Raw genomic sequence first — 5,805 nt, 5'->3', positions numbered from 1 at the left:
CCCTCAGTTCAGCACAGAGGGGTGACAGGTTTGGGGGAGGGGGGGCACAACACCATGGAGCTCACCTCTGGCTGCTGGTCCTAGGGGCAGAGCAAGCTGAGACTCCTCTCAGGGTGTCTGTTTCTGGCTATTTTGTTGTTGTTGTTCTTGTTGCAGTTGTCATTGTTGTTTAGCTGGCCCAGGCCGGGTTCGAACCTGCAAGCCCCCACAACCCATAATCCAGGCAGGAGGGCCAGCAGGAGTCTGTGGGTCCTTTCTTCCTTGTGAACTACACTGCCCTGGTTCTCCCAGCAGGAGCCACACAGACAAGGCCCATCCTCCTATTTTACTGCATGCTAATCCAGCAAGCACTGAGTCCCCAGTGTGCAAGGCTGTCTGACACTGGCTGAGGATATGGGGTTAAATAAGACACCATGTATGGTAGCCAGCCTCCATGATACTCCTTCCCCACATCCTTGTATCCTTCTTTCCTGGTCTTCTCCCCTAGTTTGTCAAATCAGGGCTAGACTTACCAATCGATTATGGTCCAAGGCAAAGAGTAGTTTCCACCTTGCTCTCTTAAATGGCTCATTTAGGGGAAGGCCAGAAGACATTCAAGATGCTCTGTTGACGGGCCCATATACAGAGGAACTGAGCCCCCTGGGGGGGTTCAGCCAGCATCAATTTTGCAGCCACTTGAGTGAGTCACTCTAGAAATGGACCTCTAGGCACAACCAAGTCTTTAGATGACATATGACTACAACTATCAAGGCATAAGAGATCTCAAGCAAGAACTGCCTGGCAAGACACTTGGAAATCCACAAAAATTATGACAAGTTAAAAAAAGTTTGGCCATTTAAGCCATTAGATTTTGGGGTGATTTGTTATGAAGCAATAGATTTTTTAAAAGATTGACTTTTAAGTCATTTTTATTACTGTACTAAATTCTCCACAACCTATTCCCTTGCTGCCTGCATCCTGTTTAAACTGCAACTACCACCACGTCCTAGATAAATGCCTAGGGTGGATTAGCTGTGAATTAGGATGGAGTATGCTTTTTTTTTTCTCCTTTTCAGACAGAGTCTCACTCTGTCACCCTTGGTAGAGTGCTATGGCATCATAGCTCACAGCAACCTCAAAAGCTTGGGCTCAAATGATCCTCTTGCCTCAGCCTCCTGAGTAGCTGAGACTACAGGCCCTGGCACAACATCTGGCTAGTTTTCTTTTTCTTTTTTTTTTCCTTTTAGAAGAGACAGGGGTCTTGCTCTTGCTCAGACTGGTCTCAATCTCCTGAGCTCAAGCAATTCACCTCCCTCAGCCTCCTAGAGAGTATGCTTGGTTTTTACTAGTATAAGAACTCTAGCTTGCTCCATCTCCTAAACAACTTTCGGTATTGTCAGTGTTTTTTTAAAAAATATATACAGAGTTTTCCATTTTTAATTTCGGTTAAACAAAATACATCTTTTGTAAACAAACTCAGCATAGGCCAACAACAACAAAAAAGGAATAAAAGCAAGACAAACAAAAAGCCTGGGGTTGTCCTTTCCTGGGCATTAGGGTCAGGTGTGCTCCCTTCCTGAAGTGAGGCTTTCTGCCCTTGGGCATCAGCACCGGTCCCTGTTCCTAAGCACCAGAATTGGATATGAGCAGAGAAACCAGCCCTGAAATGTTTAAGCGTCTTTGCATATCCCCTTGGCTCATGGACTCCAAGTGAACGGAACTCCTTTTGAAGTGCCATTTGCACAGTCCCAAGCCTGTGGAGAGGAGGCTTCCCTTCCCAGGAAATGGCTTGCTATTAGGTGGTGCCAATAGACCCAAGGTCCTGCTGTGCCAGTCAGCAAGGTTGGCTGTAACTTTTGGCTAGTGGTGGTTGGAATGTCACTTTGCAGTGGTAAAGAGCTTCCTGTGGTGCCAAGCAGATCTGGTGTAGAAAATGGCCAGATGCTGAGAGGGAATAATGCAGTAGCCGCTTGGTGACTTCTGTTATTCAGCATAAAAAATGGCCTTGTTGGATTGAAGGTACATGTGCTTCAATTTCAGTATCAGAAAGTGCTTCGGCTCGGCACCTATAGCTCAACCGGCTAAGGCGCCAGCCACGTACACCTAAGGTGGCGGGTTCGAATCCCCAGCCCGGACCCGTCAAACAACAATGATGGCTGCAACCAAAAAATAGCCGGGCATTGTGGCGGGCACCTGTGGTCCCAGCTACTTGGGAGGCGGAGGCAGGAGACTCGCTTGAGCCCAGGAGTTGGAGGTTGCTGTGAGCGTGATGCCATGGCACTCTACCCAGGGGGACAGCTTGAGGCTCTGTCTCAAAAAAAAAAAAAAAAAAAAAAAGAAAGTGCTTCACACCATTAAGCTTGCTGAGGACCAACATGTAAGCCCTAAGCTGGCTTTACTGCTGGAGATACGTCTAGCCAGTGGGGCAGCTCTCTGACCTGCCAAGACCACTGACCTCTAAGGGCTAGTGGGTCTTCCCCGCCTGCCATAATCATGTTGGTGAAATGTGTGTGGTATGATACTTTTTTCCCCTTCCTCCCGCTTTCTAAGTATGATACTTACTTCTGCTTTCCAAAGTTACAGGAGTAAAGTGGCCTATAACTATTTCAAGTGGGGCGGGTCAATCCCTAGTAGATTTGTAAAGGAAACGACATGAACATGACAAGCCCAGGTCCTATAACAATGCACGTAACCACCCAATTTGAGGGCTCTGCTTATCGCTGTGGAGACTCGGACTGCTCTTAAACTCTGAGAAGCTTATCTTCACTATGCTTTCCTTCTCCAACTCTATCCCAAACTAGCAGAGTTTCATGTCAAAGGTGGATTTGGGTCGACTGGTAAAACTACTCCTTTTCCCCAGAACCTCCCCAAATCAATGTGGTGAAATGGTAGAGACAAAACTAGAGTGAAGAAGCTGCCTGTCCCAATTTAGCTTTAGCCACATCCTCCTAGGCATCCATCTCACTTGTCACATTAGAATGTTGTGGGATTCAACCACATGGCTTCGACTATTAGAGAACTTTTCATTTAAACTCCCAGGCTGGCCATAAATCACCCTAAAACTGGGGGTAAGAGGAGGTGGCATGTGCCATTGCCAGAGTTTTGGAGATGGTTTCCTGAGAGACACTTTTTACTCTGAGTCCTTCAAGCCAGCCACATAGGGTTTAACACGTACTGTGTCTTTAGGTGACGTGATAGGAGGGAAAGGGGAGGCAGCATCTCCAGGTGAGCCTGGAGCATCAGTGACACTGCAGCAGAATCTGTGTCGAGCCCTCACAGAAAGGGGAAGCAAGCTAGGACTCCTACCCGCCTTGCTTTATCTCTCTTAAATAAAACAGGGGTTTGTGATCACTGCCCTTAATATACAGTGCTCCCCCCATTCCTTTCTCAGGAACAAAACACTGGGTGGTTCTTGTAACAGTCCATGTATCTGTCCTATTGCACTGTCAAATCTGAAGGGGAAAAACCTGATGAGATGTTTGGGGAAGAGGCAAGGGCAGACCCTCAGCAGAGGCCACAGCACACCACAGAGGGCTGAAGAGGCTGAGGCGAGGGCAAGGTTGAGCAGACCCATGTTACACATCAGTCCTCCAACTCTGATGCGCCTCCACCACTTCTGGTACCACCAGCAGGAATTCACAGTTCTTTCCTCGCAAATGATCTTTAAGAAATTTCCTAAGCTTGCTTTCACCTCCAATCCACTCAGGCATCTTAAGTTTAGAGTTAAGATTACAGTAGGCCCCTCCTCCCTCTTGAACACAAGTCCAGTGCTGACTTTTGAGAGGTAAGTTCAGTGGACCCCAGCATAGGCTGGAGGGCAGATTCATAATGAAGCCCATGATGTTAGTGAGAGCAATGACGCGAACATCCCTGAGCTTGTCCCCTCAAACAGCTTCATAGCCTTTGGTTTGAAGTGCTGCCATAAGGACACTCACATCATAGTTTTTATTTTCCAGCATGCTCTTTTTATGAGGTGTCACCATGGTGTTTGGAGACAACCTCCTGAGTGAAGGCATTGCTGTCCTGGAAGATGTTATTGAGGGCATGGAGGGCACAAAGCTCCCTGAGCATGGCAGTGCCTGTGGTTCAGTGGATAGAGCGCCAGCCCCATATACGGAGGGTGGCAGGTTCGAACCTGGCCCCAGCTAAACTGCAACAAAAAAATAGCCAGGTGTTGTGGTGGGCACCTGTAGTCCCAGCTAGTCGGGAGGCTGAGACAAGAGAATCGCCTAAGCCCAGGAGTTGGAAGTTGCTGTGAGCTGTGACGCCACGGCAGTCTGCTGAGGGCGATAAAGTGAGACAGAGTCTCACTTTAAATAAATAAATAAATAACCTCCGTGAGCTGTTTCTCATGGTAGAGTTGGAGGTGCTACCTGAGGCAGCTCCAACAGTTCTGATTTGGACTTGTCTCCTTTCTATGGCATGTGACTCATGTTTTTTTTTTTTTTTTATTGAGACAGAGTTTCACTTTGTTACCCTCTGTAGAGTACTATTGTGTCACAGCTCACAACACCCTCAAACTCTTGGGCTCAAGCTATTCTTTTGCCCCGTTCTCCGGAGTAGCTGAGACTACAGGCACCCGCCACAATGCCTGGGTAGTTTTAGAGATGTGAGTCTTGCTCTAGCTTAGACTGTTGTAGAACTCCTGAGCTCAGGTGATCTACCCACTTCAGCCTCCCAGGGTGCTGGGAGTACAGGCACGAGCCACTGTGCCCAGCCCTTTCATTTTAACTTCCAGAGAGGGCTAAGAAACACCACACTGTGCCCGCCTGAGGAAGAATGTAAACTTCTCAGTCCCTCCAAAATTCCTGAGGTCCACCTTATTCTCTGGTGTCCATAATTTATGCCGGGTCATTGGGAGAAAAGGTTGGCATCAAAAGGGAGAAAAAATCCATGTTTTCTCTCTTCTCAATAGAAAAATAACCCTTAGCATCATTTATAGGTATTTCACCACCACTAAGTGCAGAATTTCTAAAAAAAAAAAAGACATAAAATGTAAGACCTTGTTTCCCTTGTACCCCCATACCCCCTTCCAAAAAAACACTATTTTCCTCTTTACAAATGCCGACCAGGCCTCAACACAGGGGTACTGAACAGAATCGGTCACATCATTCCTTTTCTTCCATTTCTTTTGAACCACAATGCCACTGACCTAGAAGACAAGGCCTAGGATGGTGGTGGATAAAATAGACGATCCAAGCAGCTAGCAAAGGCCGGCCAGGGTGGGATAGCGGGTGGTGCCAGGGTCTCGGGTCAGTCCTCCATCCCCTTGGTGCGGCAAGGCCCCACGGGGCATGGTTCCCTTGAAGGCATGGACTTTCGCCCTCTCACCACCACCCATGGCCAGCTGCCACCAGGAGCTGAGAGTTGACACCTGCCCCACTGGAAGGTGGGTGGGTGAGCGTGCCTGCACCTGAGCCCAATGTCATCAACCCTCCTCTCAGTCTTTTATCATTTTAAGCCATTCTGATAAGAGCATGGTACAATCTCATGAGATTTAATTTTGCATTTCTCTGATGACTATTAGTGTTGAGTGCCTTTTCAGATGCTTACTAGCTCTTTAGATTTCCCTCCTTGAACTTGCTTGTTCAAGTTTTTTGCCCGTAGCTGACCATCTCCCTACATTGACCACCTCCTTAAGTTGACCTAATTTTCATAGATCAGACGTGCACCACACGTACATGTCAGTATAGTAGGCCTAGTTCCTTACATTGACCATTTCCATGTGTTGACATGTTTGTTACGGTCCCTTGGGTGGTCAATTTATAGAGGTCCTGCTGTATGTGTATATATGTGTATGTGTGTAGTCTTTTTTTTTTTTTTTTT

At 47.3% G+C, this 5,805-nt stretch overlaps 1 pseudogene; it reads right to left on the bottom strand.

Moving 5' to 3' along the window:
- Positions 1 to 3,533: 3,533 nt before the first annotated feature.
- Positions 3,534 to 4,412, bottom strand: LOC100956384 (annotated as a pseudogene).
- Between the last annotated feature and the right edge of the window lie 1,393 nt (positions 4,413 to 5,805).

The sequence above is a fragment of the Otolemur garnettii genome, unplaced genomic scaffold, assembly GCF_000181295.1.
Source record: "Otolemur garnettii isolate 467f Iridium unplaced genomic scaffold, OtoGar3 scaffold00029, whole genome shotgun sequence".
Classification (NCBI taxonomy): Eukaryota; Metazoa; Chordata; class Mammalia; order Primates; family Galagidae; genus Otolemur; species Otolemur garnettii.
Note: the sequence above shows the minus strand (reverse complement) of the source record. Positions and strands in the feature narration are given on the sequence as shown.